The following is a 15057-nucleotide window of genomic DNA, read 5'->3' on the forward strand; positions in this document are numbered from 1 at the left end:
CGGAAGCCCGTGGGACGGCAGGGACAGCGCGAGGATCGCTGGGACTAGGTAAGTATACCTCAGCGCCCTCAGCCCCTCACCCGCCGACCCTGCCACTACCGTGACTCGAGTATAAGCCGAGGGGGGCACTTTCAGCCCAAAAATTTGGGCTGAAAATCTCGGCTTATACTCGAGTATATACGGTAGTTAATTTCAAAATACATGTACTCATATCTTGAAGTACAATATGTCGCGAGCAAACAATGTCTGAATCATCAGGATCCATACCTGAGTTTAAATCATAAAGGGAGAGTTATGAGAATTTAGAAATTGGGCCAGTCATTAGCGTGACCAATAAAATTGTGTGTGAATGGGTTAAAATCATGTAACCAAACATGTACATTTTCTGGGTTAAATATCGACATTCATATATGTTTACAATATGTGATTTTTATTTAAAAATATACCTTAAGGTTAACATGAGATGTTCTTCAGCAGAAATGCAGCGACGAAAACGGGTATTTTTAAAAGTGATGGCTGGACGAAGCTCTGCAAGGAGAAAGTCAAATACCTCAACTGACATCCTTGTGTAGCCAAAAATGTATCCCTATGCATCTGCATATGTTGATATAGGCGCGCAAAATGTCCTTTTCTAGGAGGCTGGGTGAGGAGCGGATGCACCCAAAATCTACGCCACCTCCTCGGAGCACCAACAAGGGGATATCCCACTCCATATTCCCGGGATAACATCCAGTTAAAGAGGAGCTCCTCAGTAGGGTCCAGACTAAGATTTCTTGCAGCCATGGTTGCTTGGGGGTTATCAAAAAATACACCCACCCAAAATCACACCAAGCCATCACACATGTTGGTAAATGCCTTTAGATAGGGATAGCACACATGAATTATGATTGCTTGTGCATTTGATCTCCGTTTAAAACGCATTGCATACGGATGTAAAAACGGATGATACGATTAAAAATCGCATCGCACTCGCATGACAATCGCATGACAATCGCATACGTTACATACATTTTTTCGGTCCAGATTACGGACCGTTTTTTTCTCGCAAGTGGAAAGGAGCCCTAAGGACTAATTCTGGAGTATATAGATTGCAGTGCTAGGTAGGCAGGGGAGTGTATGTGGCTCTATTAGTGTTGAGCGATACCGTCCGATATTTGAAAGTATCGGTATCGAATGGTATCGGCCGATATCCGAAAAATATCGGAAGGTATCCGTAATGGTTCCCAGGGTCTGAAGGAGAGAAAACTCTCCTTCAGGCCCTGGGATCCATATTAATGTGTAAAATAAAGAATAAAAATAAAAAATATTGATATACTTACCCTCGGACGGGCCCTGGTTGTCACCGCTGCAATCGCCATGTTTTCCTTTCTATGAATGAGCTTGTTAAGTACCTTCGATGACGTCGCGGCTTGTGATTGGTCGCTGAGCGGTCACATGACCGCTCAGCGACCGATCACAAGCCGCGACGTCATCGAAGGTCCTTAACGCGCTCATTCTTAGGGCTGAAAGTGCCCCTCTCGGCTTATACTTGAGTCAAGGTGGGTGGCAGGGTCGGCGGGTGAGGGGGAGAGGACGCTGAGGCATACTCACCTAGTCCCGGCGATCCTGGTGCTCCCCGCCTGTCCCACGGTCTTCGGTGCTGCAGCTCTTCCCCTCTTCAGCGGTCACGTGGGACCGCTCATTAGAAAAATGAATAGGCGGCTCCACCTCCCATAGGGGTGGAGCCGCCTATTCATTTCTCTAATCAGCGGTGCCGGTGACCGCTGATAGAGGAAGAGGCTGCGGCACCGAAGACAGCTGTGACAGGCAGAGGGAGCCGGACGCCGGGACCAGGTAAGTATGTCATATTTACCTGTCCCCGTTCCAGCCGCCGGGCGCCGCTCCATCTTCCTGGCGCCGCTCCATCTTCCCAGCGCTGCTCCATCTTCCCGGCGTCTCTCCGCTCTGACTGTTCAGGTCAGAGGGCGCGATGACGCATATAGTGTGCGCGGCGCCCTCTGCCTGATCAGTCAGTGCAGAGAGACGCCAGGACCGGACGCTGGGAGCTGCAATCAAGAGAGGTGAGTATGTGTTGTTTTTTTTTATTGCAGCAGCAGCAGCGGCGGCACAGATTTATGTGGAGCATCTATGGGACAAAATGAACGGTGCGGTGCAGAGCACTGTATGGGGCACAGCTATGGGACAAAATGAACGGTGCAGAGCACAGTATGGGGCCCAGCTATGGGATAAATTGAACGGTGCAGAGCACTATATGGGGCACAGCTATGGGACAAAATGAACGGTGCAGAGCACTGTATGGGGCACAGCTATGGGACAAAATGAACAGTGCAGAGCACTGTATGGGGCACAGCTATGGGACAAAATGAACGGTGCAGAGCATATATGGGGCACAGCTATGGGACAAAATGAACGGTGCAGAGCACTGTATGGGGCACATCTATGGGACAAAATGAACGGTGCAGAGCATATATGGGGCACAGCTATGGGACAAAATGAAAGGTGCAGAGCACTGTATGGGGCACAGATATGGGACAAAATGAATGGTGCAGAGCACAGTATGGGGCACAGCTATGGGACAAATTGAACGGTGCAGAGCACTGTATGGGGCACAGCTATGGGACAAAATGAACGGTGCAGAGCACTGTATGGGGCACAGCTATGGGACAAAATGAACGGTGCAGAGCACTGTATGGGGCACAGCTATGGGACAAAATGAACGGTGCAGAGCACTGTATGGGGCACAGCTATAGGACAAAATGAACGGTGCAGAGCACTGTATGGGGCACAGCTATGGGACAAAATGAACGGTGCAGAGCACTGTATGGGGCACAGCTATGGGACAAAATGAACGGTGCAGAGCACTGTATGGGGCACAGCTATGGGACAAAATGAACGGTGCAGAGCACTATATGGCACAGCTATGGGACAAAATGAACGGTGCAGAGCACTATATGGGGCACAGCTATGGGGAAATATGAACGGTGCAGAGCACTATATGGCAGCTATGGGGAAATATGAACGGTGCAGAGCACTATATGGGGCACAGATATGGGGAAATATGAACGTGCAGAGCACTATATGGCAGCTATGGGGAAATATGAACGGTGCAGAGCACTATATGGCACAGATATGGGGAAATAATGATCTATTTTTATTTTTGAAATTCACCGGTAAATGCTGCATTTCCACCCTAGGCTTATACTCGAGGCAATAAGTTTTCCCAGTTTTTTGTGGCAAAATTAGGGGGGTCGGCTTATACTTGGGTCGGCTTATACTCGAGTATATACGGTACATAGCCCCAGGTGTCAGTGGCCAGGAATAATATTTTTGCATCTTAATTCTGATTATTTTATTCCAGAGCCCCCTTTTTTTCTCCATTCGCTTGTTGACACTGCAGACTACAGCCAAATCCTTTTCATAGTTCAGCGTAAAATCCGGCTATTTTACACGGGTTTGTCCGTCTCAGCGATCACATCTGAGGGCGCAGACAATTCTGCCATTTTTTGTGGTACTGTAAAAAATTTTGAACTGTCTTATCCAATTTCTTGACACTATTTTGCTGCCCAAAAAATATTTAGCAACAGAGCAGATATTGTAAACTAAACATTATTGAGCCATTTCAGGGATCCATAGAATATTTTTTGTTGTGTCATTGCCTACTTAGTGACACAATTTTCGTGGCCAAAAAAAAAATAAAAATACAGGCCCAGTTATTGGAATGCAAGCGGAAATACGCAGCCAACGCCAACAGGCCACAGTACTAAATTCACACATTTCTCATCTGTTTGCCCTGAAAATGTAACCTTTTAGGGCTCCTTCTCACTTGCGAGAAATACATCCGAGTCTCGCAGGTTAAAACCCTGCTCTGGCGATGGCACTCCAGAGCGGAGCGTGCGGCTCCATGTATTGCTGTGCGGCTCCACGCTCCGCTCTGGAGTGCCGGTGTCAGAGCAGGGTTTTAACCTGCGAGACTCGGACGTATTTCTCGCAAGTGAGAAGGAGCCCTAAAAGGTTACATTTTCAGGGCAAAAAAAAGGTGAATGGAAGCCTCAAATGCCACAATTTGTAGCCCACAGATAGATGAGGCATGTGGCAGAGATATCCCACTTTCAAATATCAGGCATGTATTTTTTTTTTTGGCCAGGAAAATTGTGTCAATAAGTAGCCAATGGCACAACAACAAAAATTCTATGGAGCCCTGAAATGGCGCAATGTAGAGCGCAATGATGTCATCCGTGTGGCGTACAAAACTCGGTTTAAAATATCTGCCCTGTTACGAAATATTTTTGGGCAGCAAAATTGTGTCCAGAAATTGTACAAGACACTCCCAAAACATTTTACAATACCACAAAAAAAAAGGAATTTTCTGTGCACTCAGATGTGATCGCTGGGACGGGCAAACCCGTGTAAAATAGCCGGATTTTTACACTGAACTATGAAAAGGATCTGGCTGTAGTCTGCAGTGTCAACAAGCAAATGGAGAAAAAAAAGAGGCTCTGGAATAAAATAATCAGGATTAAGATGCAAAAAAATTTATTCCTGGCCACTGACACCTGGGGCTATGTATATATGTAATAGGCAGCAGCAGACAATAATGGAATGGACCCTCTTGATGTATGCAGTGATATCTATATACCCACATACAGTGCCTGCAGGCCTTGTACTGATATGTATAGAGCCACATACACTCCCCTGCCTACCTAGCACTGCAATCTATATACTCCGGAATTAGTCCTTAGAAGGACTGTTGGTTTAGCTGGATTTGTGGATTCTATGATGGTAGACCCTCACTAACTGAAAACCCCCCACATCTGACCCTATCTCGGCAGAAGCTCTCCCTACACTGTCTGAATCCGGAGCTGAATGTGACGAGCAGGGCGGCGCCAGGTCTCTTATAGACCTGATGATGCTGTGCGGCCAGCCAATCACTGTAATGCCAAAACCAACATGGCTACGGCATTACAGTCCGTGGCAGACAATCCCTGCATGTTTATTGGTTCTCTAAAGAGCGCCAAACATGCAGCGCGGGGACCCGAACTCCCACTGAGTAAACCCGGAAATGCTCGGTGCTCGCCGAGTACAGCGATGCTCAGGCCAGTAATGACCATTACCGAGTTTGCTCGCTCATCACTAGTGAAGTTCGTTCCCCCAGTTTTTTCCGTTGTCTCTGGCATCCAGAGTGCTCCTCCAATGGATCCTCCATTCTGTAGCCTGAGTGATCAGCCGGCGCTCTTTGTTTCGCATTATTCACCTCATCATCAACACCTCCCTCATTTTCCCTTACTCCCATTCACTACACATTCTATCTGCTTCCACCATACATGGGCTACTTGCACAGTGAACAAGTCTGTATGATCATGTTCACACACCACCAAGAAACCTGAAGACACAAAAGAGAATAGTAAAACCAAAAACACTCAGTTTGAAAAAATGTTGCAGTAATCCGCAAGTGCTAGTAAAAGATGTAAAAAACAGGGTATTTGGTTGATACGTTTTTTGCAAAAAATGTATACTAAGCTGCTCTACCAATCTTCACGGTATACCCTTATCAGAGCAGTCCTAACTAATGTATGCAATCCCTATCTGATGTATTTAAAAACCTGATCATCTGTATATAACCTGTGTGAACAGGGTTCAGAGAGGAAAAATCCATGTGTGCATACAGGGTAGAACAGCTTTTGTGCAGATAGCCCAAGAGGAGTGGTGGAACTCCCCAGTCTTGTAGACACAAGAGAACAATTATGGAAACAGGAACACATGGGCTACTTGCACAGTGAACAAGTCTGTATGATCATGTTCACACACCACCAAGAAACCTGAAGACACAAAAGAGAATAGTAAAACCAAAAACACTCAGTTTGAAAAAATGTTGCAGTAATCCGCAAGTGCTAGTAAAAGATGTAAAAAACAGGGTATTTGGTTGATACGTTTTTTGCAAAAAATGTATACTAAGCTGCTCTACCAATCTTCACGGTATACCCTTATCAGAGCAGTCCTAACTAATGTATGCAATCCCTATCTGATGTATTTAAAAACCTGATCATCTGTATATAACCTGTGTGAACAGGGTTCAGAGAGGAAAAATCCATGTGTGCATACAGGGTAGAACAGCTTTTGTGCAGATAGCCCAAGAGGAGTGGTGGAACTCCCCAGTCTTGTAGACACAAGAGAACAATTATGGAAACAGGAACACATGGGCTACTTGCACAGTGAACAAGTCTGTATGATCATGTTCACACACCACCAAGAAACCTGAAGACACAAAAGAGAATAGTAAAACCAAAAACACTCAGTTTGAAAAAATGTTGCAGTAATCCGCAAGTGCTAGTAAAAGATGTAAAAAACAGGGTATTTGGTTGATACGTTTTTTGCAAAAAATGTATACTAAGCTGCTCTACCAATCTTCACGGTATACCCTTATCAGAGCAGTCCTAACTAATGTATGCAATCCCTATCTGATGTATTTAAAAACCTGATCATCGGTATATAACCTGTGTGAACAGGGTTCAGAGAGGAAAAATCCATGTGTGCATACAGGGTAGAACAGCTTTTGTGCAGATAGCCCAAGAGGAGTGGTGGAACTCCCCAGTCTTGTAGACACAAGAGAACAATTATGGAAACAGGAACACATGGGCTACTTGCACAGTGAACAAGTCTGTATGATCATGTTCACACACCACCAAGAAACCTGAAGACACAAAAGAGAATAGTAAAACCAAAAACACTCAGTTTGAAAAAATGTTGCAGTAATCCGCAAGTGCTAGTAAAAGATGTAAAAAACAGGGTATTTGGTTGATACGTTTTTTGCAAAAAATGTATCAACATTGCAACATTTTTTCAAACTGAGTGTTTTTGGTTTTACTATTCTCTTTTGTGTCTTCTGCTTCCACCATAGTAGCTTGGCCCCGATACATGCTCCCTAGGTTTATTTCTCCTGTCACCAGAACAGCCACGATCAGGAACCAACACGCGCTCTTCGAATAGAAGACAGATAGTACTTTTTAATATAATTAATGTTTAAGCTTTTTTTTTTTCATGAACCATAATTTATCTTTGTTTGACAGACTTTCTCATGAACTTTGACATATCGTGCTTTGTTTGGCTTTTTTTTTCATAAAGACTCCATATAAAACGTTTCAAGCTTGACATGTTCATCCGCTATCAGGTTTTGTCCTGAGGAAGAGGTCCTGCGGGACTTTAAAACACGTTGACTTTGAAAACCTATTTGAATAAATGTTTTTAAGGAAATCTTCATCAGCAGTGCAGGTACAGACACATTATACCCGGATCAGCTATTCTGCTCGGTCTTTGGCCCCGTGTCCGGCAGCAGCTGATTTATGCATTGAACATGTTGCTGAGGTGCCGCTCTATCAGGTGAGTGTAATACTCCTCTATTCTCATTAGATCTTGTTATCAGATAAGACCCTATTTTTCGCTTGTTTGTTCCTCAGTATCTCGACTACAAGAAATCTCTGTAACGCTTTCAGGTTACTTGGTTAGAAGCAATCAAGGACTGCTTGGACCTTAACGGGGTCCATCTGAAACCCCAATGCAGAAGCCAAATGTCCTGAGAACTGGACCTGCTGTACCGCAAATTGCCATTTCTCCAGGTTAGCAAATAAATAGATGTCACGTAGAACCTGGAGAACCTGTCTGACATGCTCACCATGCTCCTCCAGAGAACGTGAGGAACTCAATATATCATCCAGGAAAATTACCACAAATCCACCAATCAGGGAGAAAAAATATAATTAATGACATTTTCAGAGACTGCCGAAGCATTGGTTACCCCGAATGGCAGCATCAAATGTTCAATCTTCCCCTCAGGTGTATTGTGTTCGGTCTTCCATTCGTCACCATGGCGATACGTATAAGGTTATATGTCCCTCTCACGTTAAGTCTGTAAAACCATTTATCTCCAGGTAATTGGCTAAACAGGTCAGGTGTAAGGGGTAAAGGACAGGGAAGGTGAGCTGTGATTTTATTACTCTCTCTGAAGTCCAAGCATGGACGCCGCCCTCCATCCTATTACCAAAAACCCCACAGCGACTGGAGAGGTGCATGGCCGTATATGACCCTTAGCCGGACACTGGAAGGGGGTAAATAAGCGAGATTTCGGCATTTTAGCTCCTGGTGTGGAGGCGATAGCACAATCATATGCCGCCATATACTAGACGTCCGGTAACCGGTAATAATTCCCTCATGTGTGGGGTCTATTTGTCTCCCAAGAAATCACACGTTACATTCCACACAGAACATTGTGTAGAAAAGGCGGCACGAGGTAATTGTGCCAGTAGTGAGGGCGAATAATGGCGGAAATGTCACTGACTGAGGAGAAGTCTCCATGTAGCGTCTTCACTGCGGATCACGTGACCCCTGACTCCTCCCCCTGTGACCTCATCACAGGTCCTGTGCGCACAGAGCAGCCATATATGTGGAGTGCGGCTCTGCAGGTGGAGGTATGTGGAGATTCCCCATTACTGAGCGCGGGGACATTAACCCCTTCTGCACGGAGACTCTTTATAAGAATCATAACGTTGTTGTTCTGTTTCCTGTAATAGATACATACGAGCCAACTATGGAGGACAGGAAGTGAGGGAGCAGATTGTTCTCCTAGTACAGGGCCCCTTTCTTGGCCCCACACAGTGTAATGCCCCCATTATGCCCTGTAAGCAGGGTTCTGCCCCACACCCAGCTGCCTCGGGCACTTTACCATCAGCTGGTACCTCAGATTCTTCCCCGCACCCCTTTCCTTTGTTGGCGCCAAATCTGTTCTGCCTTTGGGGTTCCGGCCTTTATAATATCAGTAACTGCGTCATCAAGGTCTCCTGACCAGGTGCACCCTCTAGACTCTTCCCTCCGGAAAACCTCCCTCTTCCCATTGATGTCACATGGTCCCGTTTGGACGGCAGATAGCAGTCTGTACAAATGCAGCACAGCCCTGAGGAGTCTTTTTTATGACTCTCCTTTTTACACCCCTTATGTAATATATATGATGCCGCTCACACAGTATAATGTTCCTACAGTACTGGCATCTCTCGTAAAAAAGGTATTTTCACACTACCGCCATACCCCCACACACAGTATAATGTTCTCATAGTACCCCCATACCCCCACACACAGTATAATGTTCTCATAGTACCGCCATACCCCCACACACAGTATAATGTTCTCATAGTACCCCCATACCCCCACACACAGTATAATGTTCTCATATTACCGCCATACCCCCACACACAGTATAATGTTTCCACATTAGTGGCTTCCCACAGACATAGGACAATGTTTCCACAGGACTGGCATCCCCCTCACACACAGTGTGTCCCCACTGTACTGCCATCCCCCTCTTTCTAATGTTCCCACAGTACTGCCCCCTACATGCACAATATGGTACCATCCACCTCACTGACTACCTCCGACCACCGACAATTAATAAATACTCACTTAGCCTCATTCTTGGTGCAGATACTAATGAACTCAGGATCTATGAGATATTTACCATACGATAGTTGGATAGGCAGGAGTGCATCATCCATAAAGGTCGCCCACTCGGTTGCTATGATGCCTATGAAGTGACAGGGCTCGGTGGGGTGTGGTATTGGTCACCCTCTCCTTCCCATCATCACAATTTCAGCGATATCCACATTCCCATGACGGTGACACCGCTGAATAGATTAGTGAATCAGGGAGTGGAAAGCTCCTGATCCACCATTCAGCCTTCACTTCTGAGTCTGAGACTCCGTGCACTGCAGACACAATGACGTCTCTACACTCACACCGCACAGAGCAGCGCACCTCAGGAACCAGGTTGGCTGAGTAGTGTGTGTTTATATCAGGAATTTTGGGGGCATCATATTAAGCGAAGAGCTGTTGGGACTCTCATACTGAATGTGTAGCTGGTAGGGGCCATTATACTGGGGTTGTGGTGGACTGTAAATGCCTCCGTACTGAGTGGGGGGTTTATTTTGTGTAGCAGGTTGTGGTGGCCATAATTAGAGATGAGCGAATATGTTCAGAAAACGGCCGCCAAATATAAATTCAGCACAAATATTGTACATTCAAATTCATGATCGGTAACAGGAGCATTTTTCTTAACATCGGAAAAAGTCTGTAACATTCAATAAAAGATATAATAGAAGCCGGCAATACATGTGCCACTTTTAGTAAAATCACAGCGACCAATGTGGGAAACTGGGGTTCAAATCCTGGCTCTACCCTGTTGGACATAATATACCAGTAGTGATCCATAACACTATGGTGCCTCCCTCAATAAACATGAGTGTCCTGAACAAGGAAAGTCATGCCGGCTCGGACGTTGCCTGGATTAACCCCTTTCTGACATCGGACGTACTATCCCGTCGAGGTGGGGTGGGCCCCCATGACCACGGACGGGATAGTACGTCCAGCGCGATCGGCGGCGCTCACGGGGAAAGCGCCGCCGATCGCGGCCGGGTGTCAGCTGTTTATCGCAGCTGACATCCGGCACTATGTGCCAGGAGTGGTCACGGACCGCTCCCGGCACATTAACCCCTGGCACACCGCGATCAAAGATCATCGCGATGTGCCGGCGGTATAGGGAAGCTTCCCGCAGGGAGGGGGCTCCCTGCGGGCTTCCCTGAGCCCCCCGCAGCAACGCGATGTGATCGCGTTGCTGCAAGGGTCTTACCTCCCTCCCTGCTTGTTCCAGGCCCGGATCCAAGATGGCCGCGGATCCGGGTCCTGCAGGGAGGGAGGTGGCTTCACAGAGCCTGCTCAGAGCAGGCACTGTGAAGCAGCCTGCACTGCTCTCAGATCGGTGATCTGACAGAGTGCTGTGCAAACTGTCAGATCACCGATCTGTGATGTCCCCCCCTGGGACAATGTAAAAAAGTTAAAAAAAAATGTTCAAAATGTGTAAAAAAAAAAATATTCCTAAATAATGAAAAAAAAAAAAAATATTATTCCCATAAATACATTTCTTTATCTAAATTTAAAAAAAAAACAATAAAAGTACACATATTTAGTATCGCCGCGTCCGTAACGGCCCGACCTATAAAACTGGCCCACTAGTTAACCCCTTCAGTAAACACCGTAAGAAAAAAAAAAAAAAACCGAGGCAAAAAACAACGCTTTATTATCATACCGCCGAACAAAAAGTGGAATAACACGCAATCAAAAAGACAGATATAAATAACCATGATACCGCTGAAAGCGTCATCTTTTCCCGCAAAAAACGAGCCGCCATACAGCATCATCAGCAAAAAAAAAAAAAGTTATAGTCCTGAGAATAAAGCGATGCAAAAATAATTATTTTTTCTATAAAATAGTTTTTATCGTATAAAAGCGCCAAAACATAAAAAAATGATATAAATGAGGTGTCGCTGTAATCGTACTGACCCGAAGAATAAAACTGATTTATCAATTTTACCAAACGCGGAACGGTATAAACGCCTCCCCCAAAAGAAATTCATGAATAGCTGGTTTTTGGTCATTCTGCCTCACAAAAATCGGAATAAAAAGCGATCAAAAAATGTCACGTGCCCGAAAATTTTACCAATAAAAACGACAACTCGTCCCGCAAAAAACAAGACCTCACATGACTCTGTGGACCAAAATATGGAAAAATTATAGCTCTCAAAATGTGGTAACGCAAAAAATATTTTTTGCAATAAAAAGCGTCTTTCAGTGTGTGACGGCTGCCAATCATAAAAATCCGCTAAAAAACCCGCTATAAAAGTAAATCAAACCCCCCTTAGTTAGGGAAAAATTAAAAAAATGTATTTATTTCCATTTTTCCATTAGGGCTATGGTTAGGGCTAGGGTTAGGGCTAGGGTTAGGGTTAGGGCTAGGGTTAGGGTTAGGGCTAGGGTTAGGGCTAGGGTTAAGGCTACAGTTAGGGTTGGGGCTAAAGTTACGGTTAGGGTTTAGATTACATTTACAGTTGGGAATAGGGTTGGGATTAGGGTTAGGGGTGTGTCAGGGTTAGAGGTGTGGTTAGGGTTACTGTTGGGATTAGGGTTAGGGGTGTGTTTGGATTAGGGTTTCAGTTATAATTGGGGGGTTTCCACTGTTTAGGCACATCAGGGGCTCTCCAAACGCGACATGGCGTCCGATCTCAATTCCAGCCAATTCTGCATTGAAAAAGTAAAACAGTGCTTCTTCCCTTCCGAGCTCTCCCGTGTGCCCAAACAGGGGTTTACCCCAACATATGGGGTATCAGTGTACTCAGGACAAATAGGACAACAACTTTTGGGGTCCAATTTCTCCTGTTACCCTTGGGAAAATAAAAAACTGGGGGCTAAAAAATAATTTTTGTGGGAAAAAAAAGATTTTTTATTTTCACGGCTCTGCGTTATAAACTGTAGTGAAACACTTGGGGGTTCAAAGTTCTCACAACACATCTAGATAAGTTCCCTAGGGGGTCTAGTTTCCAATATGGGGTCACTTGTGGGGGATTTCTACTGTTTAGGTACATTAGGGGTTCTGCAAACGCAATGTGACGCCTGCAGACCATTCCATCTAAGTCTGCATTCCAAATGGCACTCCTTCCCTTCCGAGCCCTCCCATGTGCCCAAACGGTGGTTCCCCCCCAACATATGGGGTATCAGCGTACTCAGGACAAATTGCACAACAACTTTTGGGGTCCAATTTCTCCTGTTACCCTCGGGAAAATACAAAACTGGGGGCTAAAAAATAATGTTTGTGGGAAAAAATTTTTGTTTTATTTTTACGGCTCTGCATTATAAACTTCTGTGAAGCACTTGGTGGGTCAAAGTGCTCACCACACCTCTAGATAAGTTCCTTAGGGGGTCTACTTTCCAAAATGGTGTCAATTGTGGGGGGTTTCAATGTATAGGCACATCAGTGGCTCTCCAAACGCAACATGGCGTCCCATCTCAATTCCTGTCAATTTTGCATTGTAAAGTCAAACGGCGCTCCTTCCCTTCCGAGCTCTCCCATCCGCCCAAACAGTGGTTTACCCCCACATATGGGGTATCAGCGTACTCAGGACAAATTGTACAACAACTTTTGGGGTCCAATTTCTTCTCTTACCCTTGGGAAAATAAAAAATTGGGGGCGGAAAGTTAATTTTTGTGAAAAAATATGATTTTTTATTTTTACGGTTCTACATTATAAACTTCTGTGAAGCACTTGGTGGGTCAAAGTGCTTACCACACCTCTAGATAAGTTCCTTAGGGGGTCTACTTTCCAAAATGGTGTCACTTGTGGGGGGTTTCAATGTTTAGGCACATCAGGGGCTCTCCAAACGAAACATGGCGTCCCATCTCAATTCCAGTCAATTTTGCATTGAAAAGTCAAATGGCGCTCCTTCGCTTCCGAGCTCTGCCATGCGCCCAAACAGTGGTTTACCCCCACATGTGGGGTATTGTCGTACTCAGGACAAATTGTACAACAATGTTTGGGGTCCATTTTCTCCTGTTACCCTTGGTAAAATTAAACAAATTGGAGCTGAATTAAATTTTTTGTGAAAAAAAGTTAAATGTTCATTTTTATTTAAACATTCAAAAAATTCCTGTGAAGCACCAGAAGGGTTAATAAACTTCTTGAATATGGTTTTGAGCACCTTGAGGGGTGTAGTTTTTAGAATGGTGTCACACTTGGGTATTTTCTATCATATCGACCCCTCAAAATGACTTCAAATGAGATGTGGTCCCTAACAAAAAATGGTGTTGTAGAAATGAGAAATTGCTGGTCAACTTTTAACCCTTATAACTCCCTAACAAAAAAAAATTTGGGTTCCAAAATTGTGCTGATGTAAAGTAGACATGTGGGAAATGTTACTTATTAAGTATTTTGTGTGACATATCTCTGTGATTTAATTGCATAAAAATTCAAAGTTGGAAAATTGCGAAATTTTCATAATTTTTGCCAAATTTCCGTTTTTTTCACAAATAAACGCAGGTACTATCAAAGAATTTTTACCATTGTCATGAAGTACAATATGTCACGAGAAAACAATGTCAGAATCACTGGGATCCGTTGAAGCGTTCCAGAGTTATAACCTCACAAAGGGACAGTGGTCAGAATTGAAAAAATTGGCCCTGTCATTAACGTGCAAACCACCCTTGGGGGTAAAGGGGTTAACAATGTCCGTGTCAGCTGTCGAGGAACCAGGACAATCTGATGATATATGGGCTACTGGACCAAACCATACATGGACAAGGCAAGAGGGAATGGTCGCCAGTGAATAGATTTGCAGAGAGGAGAAGCGGAGAAGTAGCGAGGGCAGAGATGAATTAGTCGGGCAGCAGAGGAAAGGATGGACTGGAGAGGTGCAAGGGTGTTAGCAGGGAGGCCACAGAAAAGGATGTTGCAGAAGTCGAAGCTGGAGATCATCACACATCCTGCATCCCATAGTCCAGTACCCATATACTATTATTATTATTTATATAGCACCATTGATTCCATGGTGCTGTACATGAGAAGGGGTTACATACAAATTACAGATATCACTTACAGTAAATAAACGAACAATCACAGATACAGAGGGGCGAGGACCCTGCCCTTGCGGGCTTACATTCTACAGGATGGTGGGGAAGGAGACAGTAGGTTGAGAATTGCAGCAGCTCCGGTGTTGGTGAGGCGGTAGCTCCGGTAGTGGTGAGGAGGCAGCAGGGTCAGTGCAGGCTGTAGGCTTTCCTGGAGAGATGGGTTTTCAGGTTCCGTCTGAAGGATCCGAATGTGCTTGATAGTCAAACGTGTTGGGGCAAAGAATTCCAGAGTATGGGGGATATTCGGGAGAAGTCTTGGAGGTGATTGGGTGAGGAGCGAATAAGTGTGGAGGAGAGAAGGAGGTCTTAGGAGGACCGGAGATCACGTGAGGGAAGATATCGGGAGATTAGTTCAGAGACATATGGAGAAGACGGTTTATAGATGGCCTTGTAGGTCAGTATTAGTAATTTGAAGTGGATACGCTGAGGGAATGGGAGCCAGTGAAGAGATTTGCAGAGGGGAGGAGTAGCGAGGAGCGAGAGGAATTAGTCGGATAGCAGAGTTAAGGACAGACTGGAGAGGTGCAAGGGTGTTAGCAGGGAGGCCACAGAAAAGGATGTTGC

At 45.1% G+C, this 15057-nt stretch overlaps 1 protein-coding gene across 1 annotated transcript in view; it reads left to right on the forward strand.

The window, feature by feature from the left end:
- Positions 1–8393: 8393 nt before the first annotated feature.
- Positions 8394–15057, forward strand: part of LOC138662926 (oocyte zinc finger protein XlCOF8.4-like) — an 866299-nt gene continuing 859635 nt past the window's right edge. Inside the window, exon 1 of the mRNA XM_069748934.1 lies at positions 8394–8459. The gene's annotated coding sequence lies outside the window, so the exon portion shown is untranslated. The remainder of the gene's footprint in view (positions 8460–15057) is intronic.

This window comes from Ranitomeya imitator, chromosome 2, assembly GCF_032444005.1.
Source record: "Ranitomeya imitator isolate aRanImi1 chromosome 2, aRanImi1.pri, whole genome shotgun sequence".
NCBI lineage: Eukaryota > Metazoa > Chordata > Amphibia > Anura > Dendrobatidae > Ranitomeya > Ranitomeya imitator.